We start from the raw sequence: 10,154 nt of genomic DNA on the forward strand, positions 1-10,154 counted from the left end.
GACTTCTTTTATCAGCTTCCCTGCATCTAAGTGTGGCCATATACTAAGTTCTCACTAAAAAGAGTAGGTGGAAGTAATGCATGCAAATATTGGCATCACTTTATTTAAAGGAAATTGCTAGTCTAGATTTGCTAATTTTCTCCTCACACATTGCTGGTGGCCTCAAATATGAACTGGGAGATAAATCATTTGAAGACGCACCCTAGAGGGTGAGTTAACAAGATGAAGGAAATCTAAGTACTCCAGTAAGCTTGTAGAAATGCAGCTGCCCTATCTGCCTGTGCCTGTTGGATTGCTACAAGAGAGAAATAATCCCTTTAACTCTGCCTTTGAACTTTGGGGTATCTTGGAGCTGAAGCGGCTGGTCTACACCAGGTCCTTAACCCATTGAGCGAGGCCAGGGATTGAACCGGTGTCGTCATGGCTACTAGTCAGGTTTGCTAACCACTGAGCCACGATGGGAACTCCAGAACCTGTAAATCCTATGGCCACTTCCACTGTACAGCTTCCTCATCACTAACTGCCCCCAAGATCTCAAACACCGACTTGATTGTTTTTCTCCTTATATTCTTGTCCCCCTCAAACCTGTCTTTAACACAGCGGCCGATTTTTATCTAAAATATAATGTGACCAGGTTCTTTTTCTGATTAAAATCCCTAATAGTTTTATTACCTATAGAAGTGATTTTCAAGTGTTTTCTGTTGTTGTTTTGTTGTTGTTCACTTATTTCCTTAAACAATTTTTAAAGCTTTGCAATCCTTCCATATTCGAATGATTTCCTCCAAATGTTTTTATCCTTTTTGAATGGCTTCAGGGATATAATTTCTGAACTTTGTAAATACTGGTGTTAATTAAAACTGATATCACTCATTTAAAAATATCAATAGAATCTAAAACAGAATTTGTGATTTTTTTTTTCCTCTATTTTTAGGGCTGCACCTGCAGCATATGGAAGTTCCCAGGCAAGGGGTCCAGTCGGAGCTGCAGCTGCCGGCCTATGCCACCGCCACAGGAATGTGGAATCAAAGCCGAGTCTGTGATCTACACCACAGCTCATGGCAATGCCAGATCCCCGACCCTCTGAGTGAGGCCAGGGATCAAACCTGCATCCTCACGGATACTAGTTAGATTCATTTCTGCTGTGCTACATTGGGAAAGCGCAGCATTGGTGATTTTAAACCAACAGTCGTCTATGGAAAATTCATTAACAAATCTTTATTAAAGAGTCAGAAATTTTATGTAATTCTTTTGCCCCTTAATTTGATATTTTTATTTTATTTCTACATGAGATTTTAGCTTTACAGAAAAGGTATTTTTGTCTCTAGGGACATTTCAAGGCTCTTCTCTTGAAGAAAAAATTGTGTGTGAGTTGGTGTTGTTATTCCTTTGATCAAAAAGTCTATGAATTAAAAATTTCTTTGGGATTCCATTATTGCTACAGTTGGTCAAAATAAATTTTTTGTATTTTTAAAATAAGGTAAATGTTAATGGAATCAATATATTCACAACCCAGATTAGGCTGACTTTTATCAGTTTATATATTTGGTGATATTTAACTTGTTAGTATTATATAGAATTCAAATCAATTATATTTATATTTTTCACTTTTATTTATACACATCCTGAGAAACATTGGTCACATAAATAAATTAGAATGGAAGAAACTTTGTTAAATCAATGTCACACCATTATTTGAAACATTTCCAAATAATATGCCAAAAAATCACATGTCAATATATATTATCAAAAATTAAAAAATGAAAATTCAACTATTTCTTTATTATTCCATTGAAAGCCAAGATTTTGAAACCTTTTGATATTCAATAGGATTTTTTTTTTTCACCCAGATGTAAGAATAATTCAATTTTCTAGTTTCAGGAAAGCCCACCAAAAAGACTTTACCAAAACTGTTGAAATAACTATTAATTATACTTATGCTTTCACTTAGGGACAACTTGCTTAACTTAATGTACACAGAAACAGCAGGAGGCAGTAAGGCGGGGCATTTCTGTGACTTAACTCATTTGTTTTCTCTTAAGGAACCACTGTTCTGCTTGTTGTCCAATGTATGAAGACCACTATTTCACATATTTTGCCTCTTTCTAGTTGTTTAAGTAGAGGGGAGAGTGTCTGCGTCCTGTTATTTTATCATGACCAAACATGGACGTTGTCAATCCCCCACTCTTTTTTTTTTTTAGGGGCATACTGTAGCATATGGAGATTCCCAGGCTAGGGGTCAAATCAGAGCTGCAGCTGAGGCCACAGCCACAGCAATGAGGGCTCTGAGCAGCATCTGCAACCTATACTGCAGCTTGTGGCAACCCTGGACCCTTAACCCACGGAGCAAGGCCAGGAAGGGAACCCTCATTCTCATGGAGACTATATTGGGTTTTTCACCTGCTGAGCTACAATGGGAACTCCCAATTCCCCGTGTTTGAATATACTTTAATTCCAAAAATCTCAACACAAGCCAAAATACTCTGCTTCTGAGTTTACATATTCTTCTTTGCCAAAATTTACCTAAGAAAAATATGAGACATCACCGTGGACTAAAATGATTAACATTATAAAGATTTATACTTCTCAATACTTCAGGTTTTCTTCTTTTTGGCATCCCAACAGTTTTATTCTTGATGAAGATGCAGCATATCGATATTTGGATATTTATTTAGTATTTCCTATCATTCGGGCTCCAATGAAGAGAAAGAAGCCACTCAGTAATTTGAGAAGGGATGATATGAAAAAAAAAAAAGTGTTCATGGGAAATTAGCTATTCAAAAGATAATGATAAAGAATACTGTAGGACTGAGAGAGAGTATGCAAAGAAGGAAGAAACTTGAAAAGAGGGCCCTTTCTCAGAGCTGGAATTGGGACTCTTTGGAGAAAGTGTGGTTGCAGCCTCCTAGACAGTGGTGGAGTTGGCAGGATCACCATGGCTTCGGGCTGGTCCACAATCACTGGGCCAAGGCACATAAACAGGAAAATACTGGCCGAGACTTGCCCATCTGAAGGTGAGCCCCATTGCACATCCAGCGTGCTGCTGGCTGCCACATTCTGTAGTAGCCAGCTGAGAATGGGTGAACTTGAATCTGGAGAAGCCCCTTCCTGCTGTCATTTCACACCACGACCCTCAACTGGCAAAGGAGCCATGTTTGCAAGACTGCGCTCCAGTATCACAAGCAGGGTAATCAAGGTTGAATGTGCAGTGAAGACGCAATAATCTGACAAAGGACCCATGCTATTCTTTCTTTCCATCTTTTCATTTCCCCGGGAGATGTGTGATGATGAAAGAGGTGAGAAATTAGAACTAGCCTGCATAGTTTGACTGCATGCCCTACTCAAGCTGTTCAATTTTAGTAAATATGGAAAATAAAGATAATCTAAATTAAATTTAAACAAAATGTGTCTGAATACTCCCATGGAAAGAGTCTGTGCCTCCTCGGGATAAAACCCCTCTCTGATTTAGCTCATGCCTCCCTCTCTACATTCATCTCTTTGCTCAAGCATTATCAAACTTTTTTCGTTTTTTTTTTTTTTTTTTTTCCCCTAAATTCTGTTGTTTCTCACCACGGTACATTCAGTTACAGTGTCTTTTCAGCATAGAACCCTTTTGCTACTCCTTCTCATTTTAAGCGTTGCCTTAACTAGAAAGCTCTTCCTCGACTTAAGTGGACTAAATTAAACGCCCCTCCTCTGTGCTTCCACAATATTATCTGTTTATCTCCATTAGCATTTATCAACTCGTCATGTTCACCGCCCTCTTTTATTGTTAATTACATGGTCTGTGATAATTAATCAGTTCGCATCTAGTTTTTAATGAAAATATGGTTTTATTTCCTGAGAAAATAAACTATAGTTATCCAGGAGAAATTTTTATAGGAACTTAAAGAAAAGCATTAAAAAGAAATGATTCTAACAGAGATATAAAACACATATTCAACAATATTTGATAATAAATTAGACAGGAAGGTATGGAAGAGAAGAAAAGCGAAAATGCTTCTGTATTTTTTAATATCTTAGTTTAGGTAAATGGGTAGAAATAATTAGAGCTAGTAAATGCAAGACAAAGGGAAGATTTGGACCTGAAAAAAGAGTACATTGACTATATATTGCTGTGTTTAAAAAAAAAAAAAAAAAAACCCAAAGCTAAACAAACTATTCACTTGAAATAACAGTAGCCAACTTTTTCATCAAGAACCAGATAGTAACTATTTTAACTCTGGGTCATGCAGTGTCTGTCACAGCTATTCAACTCTGCTACCAAAACGCAAAAGCAACCAAGGAAAATCCAACAAGCAGCGGACTGGCTTTAGCCCATGGGCTGCCCTTTGCTATTCGGGCAGCGGTGGTCCTCTAGCAGCTCAGCGGAGGTGCACAGTACAAAAGGATCTCATTCCCACAAGTGAAGGTGGTTTTACCTTTTGTTTTCAGCACCTGATGTCTCCCTTCGTGTCCTCTCATCCACCAATAGGGTAGAATTTTTTTTTTTTAACAAAATTAACAAGAGAGTGCAAATTTAACAAGAGAGTGCAAATGTTACCTCTCAGGGCTTTGAAGGCCTCGTGCCCCAGTTACACCATAATTTGTACCGCATATTATCAGTCAACATGAATTTCAAGGACAGCCGAGATTCCAGGGACAGGGAAATAGAGGAAGTACTAGGACCATTATTTTCAGCCACAGGGAGGCATAAAGATTTGGAGTTTAGGAGAAAGCTGAAATTAAAATATATTTTGTAGTTATCAGTCCATATGTTATAACTGAAACTGTTAACAATGAATTCAATTTCTTGGGAGAACTAAATACACATCTACCTCTTTATTGCCATATATGACCATGTATGTTTGAAGTATATTACATAATATGTACCATCACATCTTTCATAATTAAAGAGCCAGTCTTTAAATATCAACATGGATAGATTATGAAAACATAATATTGAGTGAAAAAAGGAAGTTTCAAAATTTTATGCAAATATGAGAGCATTTATACAAGTTTAAAATACATTAAAATTATATATTGCTTTTGGATGATTAATAATAGTGACTAACACAGACTGCTTTTGTACGCCAGATCCTCTTCCAAGCATGTTTTTTACACACTAACTATACACTTGTTACAGGAACACTTTTGAGATTTGCAAGCTAGTACAATATTCCTTTTTTTTTTTTTTTTTTTTTTTTTTTTTTTGCTACAACCATGGTATGTTGAAATTCCCTGGCCAGGGATAGAACCCATGCAGCAGTTGCGGCCTGTGCCATAGCTAAGGCAATGTGCGATCCCTAACGCACTACACCACAAGGGAAATTCCACTAATTCTTTTTAATAGAAATGATGAACTGGACCCCGAAGAGTGGTCAAGCAACTCACCCCTGGCCGTACAGTTAAGTGGCAAAACTAAGATTTAAACCCAATTTAAAAACACGGACTGAATGTAAATGAGGCTCTGGATATATGTGGCTTCAAAGCAGGGATAGCTATGGGAACTGAATTGGTCACAAAGGTAGCGAACTGTAGCTTTATCCATTTTTAGATAGATAACCTGGCTTTACCAGTAAAAAGGCCAGAAAAAATTACCAAATAACCTTTTGTTTGTTTGTTTCTTTTGTCTTTTTGCCATTTCTTGGACCACTCCCACAGCATATGGAGGTTCCCAGGCTAGGGGTCAAATCGGAGCTATAGCCACCGACCTAAGCCAGAGCCACAGCAACATGGGATCCAAGCCGCATCTTTGACCTACACCACAGCTCGCGGCAATGCCGGATCCTTAACCCACTGAGCAAGGGCAGGGATCGAACCCGCAACCTCATGGTTCCTAGTCAGGTTCATTAACCACTGTGCCACGACAGGAACTCCCCAAATAAGCTTCTTAGTTGTGATGAGTATCCCTATTATCCAGACTATGATCTTAAAATAGCTTTCTTATGAAAATAAACAAGGTTTAATAAAATGGGTGACTCTCAATCCAGGTTCGTATCAGAAAATGTGTAAGATGAACGTAAAATAACTTAATGTAGTAGACAGCAAAGATATTATCAAAAGACGACAATCATGTCAAAAACAAAAAACAAAAAACAAAAAAACAAAAAAACCCAAACCTTCCTGGCCAGAGATGGAAAAAAATTGAAGTTCAGTGAAGATGATAACCAGTGAACTGCATCACACTGAATGCACTTAATCCTTGAGTTCGCAATGCAAACAATGCAAAACTATCAATGCAAAACCCTTGAGAACCAGCTCAATTTTTTGAAAATTGGTCAAGGGAAACAAGCCTTTGTTCTGCCTTTCCTATCCCAATTGCATCTTGTGGTAACCAAATAGCTGATGAGGGGAGATTTCTTTTTAGAGAAATTAATCAAATAACAAATGCAAAAGCCAGTAGACTATTATTATTTTACAACCCCAAGTGAGTGAATGAATCCATTCAGTATCAATGGTAATATCGAAAAAAACAGAGCTCTCTAGATATCACGAACCTCCTTAGAGAAGTATATCTACCATCTGTAAGCAATCTGCCAAAAACTGAAAACAAAATCAGATCAAGCCTCTACTGCCAGTTACCAATTTGCAGAGAATGGAGACAGATGTTAAATAAGAGCAAACCCAGAAAAATGTAATGAATTCAGATAGATAACAAGAAAATAAATCTACAACAGACCAGTTAAGATAAAAAGAGACAAGGCAGTTCTCATCTTGGCTCAGCAGTAACAAACTCTGCTCCGCCATCACGATGCGGTTAGAATCCTGGCTTTGCTCCGTGGGTTAAGGATCCAGCATTGCTGTGAGCTGTGGTGTAGGTCACAGACACAGCTCAGATCCAGCGTTGCTGTGGCTGTGGAATAGGCAGGCCAGCAGCTACACCTCATTCCATGCCTAGCCTGGGAAATTCCATATGCCATCAAGAAAGAAGAAAAGGAAAGAAAGAAAGAGAGGAAGGAAGGAGAGACAAAGAGAGGAGAGACTTCTAGTCTGGTTTCCACTCTGACTTGGAAGAAGCAGGAAGTCACCATACCTTCCTAACAGAAAGAAAGCTGAACAAACGGAGAACTCAGCAATTTTTCTTCGGTCCCTAAGAGAAGTTAGGTCACAGGGCAAACTCCTGTCCCCAAAATTGTAAAGACCAACAGACAAATAGAATCATGACTTACCAGGAGCACAAGCCTCTGCAGGAACCAGACGGGGAAATCTGAACGGAACTGATGAAGTGCTGGCGATTCGGCATGGACACGTCTGAGAGGTGAAGACCAGAGGAGGACCCAGTCACCAGGGAGACCCTACCCTTTTGTGAATTTTATCTCCAAGGGTTCAGCCAGGTTCTCACAGCGAACATGGGAGAATCACCTTGTGCTCTGGGAAGCGCAAGGGAAGCGGAACCATTTTTAAATACCCTAGTGTTTTATTCTTAACAAGGTCTGCCCCTGGGAGAAACTATTTAACTGGAGGCTGAACTGGAGGCGAAACTGCGGGGGTGGAGTTATCAGAGCCTAAAAGACCTGGAGGAGAGGACATTTGCAACTCCAGCTGCGTCTAGTCATCCTTCCCAATTAAGGAGAATGAGAAGAAGCCCCGGCCCAGAGGCACAAACTCACTTAAGGACCGAGACCTGCTCTTTCTTGGTACTGCAGAAAGCTCCCTGCCCCAGTCCTCACCACCATTCCCAAAGGCCAACTGACAGCAGTTCCCTTCACCCAGGAGATCATTTCTAGCTATTAAGAAAAAAATGACAGAACACACTCTAGGGCACAACACCCCGCAGTGTGAAGAGACAAAGCAAGCAGCAGAACCAGACCCAGACATGGCGGCCATGCTGGAATTAACACACATGTAATTTAAAACAACTGTGACGAAGATGTTAAGGGCTCTGGAGTTCCTGTCGTGACTCAGCTGTAACAAACCAGACCAGTACCCACGAGGACGCAGGTTCGATCCCTGGCCTTGCTCTGTGGGTGAAGGATCTGGCGTTCCAAGAGCAGTGGCGTAGGACAGCAGTGCAGCTCTGATTGGACCCCTAGCCTGGGAACGTCCATATGCCACAGGTGCAGCTCCCACCTCAAAAAAAAAAAAAACCAAAAACATGTTAAGGGTTCAACTTCACAGAAACAGAGGGTAGATTGGTGGATGCCCAGGGGATGTCGGGGGTGGGGGGAGCAGAGAAAAGAGATGTTGATCAAAGAGTACAAACTTTCAGTAAGCCGAATAGCTTCCAGGGATCTAATGTAAGCATGGTGATTACCACCACATCGTATTTTTGAAAGTTGTGAAAAGAATACTTCTTTAATGTTCTCACCACCATCAACAAAAATGGCAATTATCTGAGATGACGGATGCATTAACTTCTCATGGTGATCATTTCACAATGTGTATGTGGATCTAATCATCACATTATACCCATTAAAGTTACATAATTTCATATGTCAAATATGTCTCAATATAAGCTGCTAAGGCTCTAAGAATAAGCTAGACATCAATAAAAGATTATGTGAGCAGAAAGAGATGGACCTTCTAATAAAGAACCAAAAAGAAATGCGAGAGATCCAAAACCAAGTAACAGAAATAAAAAAAAATGTTTGATGGGCTCATTAGTGTAAACTGGTCAGAGCTGAGGAAGGAATCTCTGAGACTGAGGTTTTTGCAATAACAAGCTCCAAAACAGAACAGCAAAAAGAAAAAAGATTGAAAAACAGAACATGATACCCAAAAGCTATAGGACAACCACAAAGGGCATAACATACATATAACGGGAACTCTAAAAGGAGAACAAAAGGAGGAAATGGACTACAGGAATATATGAAAAAATTATAAACTTGTCTCTACATTTTCTCACTCCCCCTGAGAATTTCCCTAAATTTTCAGATACCAAACCACAGATGCTATGAGCTTAGAGAACACCTACACGTATATATGACCAACAAACCTCACCAAAAAAAACCAGAAACAAACAAATAAACAAGACACCTGACAAACAAATAAACAAAACACCTGACCTAGGGATATCATTTTCAAATTACAGAAAGTCAAAGATAAAGAAAAATCCTGAAAGAAGATAATTACTTCTGACTTTTCAGAGATTACCCAAGCGACAGAGAGTTAAGTGAAATATTTAAAGTATTGAGAAAAAAAAATCAACCTAGAACCCTGTACTTGGTGAAATTATTTTTCAAATATGAATGAGAAAATAAAGGCTTTCTGAGACCAAAAAAAAAAAAAAAAAAAAAAGAGGAAATAGTCATGAGAGATCTATATTGCAAGAGATATTAAAAGAAATTCTTGGGAGTTCCCGTCGTGGCTCAGTGGTTAACGAATCCGACTAGGAACCATGAGGTTGCGGGTTCGGTCCCTGCCCTTGCTCAGTGGGTTAAGGATCCGGCGTTGCTGTGAGCTGTGGGGTGGGTTGCAGACGCGGCTCAGATCCCGCGTTGCTGTGGCTCTGGTTTAGGCCGGTGGCTACAGCTCCGATTCGACCCCTAGCCTGGGAACCTCCATATGCCACGGGAAGCGGCCCTAGAAAAGGCAAAAGACAAAAATAAGTAAATAAATAAATAAATAAATGGAAATTCTTTAGACAGATGAAAAATGCTGTAGGATAGAAACTTGTATCTATATGAAGAGCAGAAGAGCCTCAAAGAAGAAACAAGTGAAGGCATAAAACTTTTGTTTTTTTTTATTTGCAATTGATCTGACATAATTGTTCGAAATAATAATGGCGACAATGTATTTAACTATCTATATATGCTTATGTATAAGTAAAGTAAATGACTGCCATAAAGCAAAGGACAGAAGGATGAATTAGGATGATCTGGTGTACTCACAACTTGTAAGCACATTACACTTTAAAAAAAACAAAAAAACAAAAAAACTTTTTTCCGTGGTTACCCTGGAGTTTGCAATAGACTTTATGACCAATCCAAATATATTTTCAAATAACATTATATAACCTCACAGGTGAGTCAGCAATCATGCTCCTTGGTCTTCACCCACAGGATTGAAAAATTATGCCCACCCAAAAAAACCTGTGCACAGATGATGTAACAGGTTTTTTTGTTTGTTGTTTTTTATTTATTTATTTATTTATTTTTTGACTTTTTGCCATTGCTTGATCCGCTAACATGGCATATGGAGGTTCCCAGGCTAGGGGTCGAATTGGAGCTGTTGCT

This window comes from Sus scrofa, chromosome 5 (assembly GCF_054392235.1).
Source record: "Sus scrofa isolate SSC_HxYL_T2T_F1_AM1 chromosome 5, Sscrofa_HxYL_maternal_Yorkshire_Landrace_v2.0, whole genome shotgun sequence".
NCBI classification, from domain to species: domain Eukaryota; kingdom Metazoa; phylum Chordata; class Mammalia; order Artiodactyla; family Suidae; genus Sus; species Sus scrofa.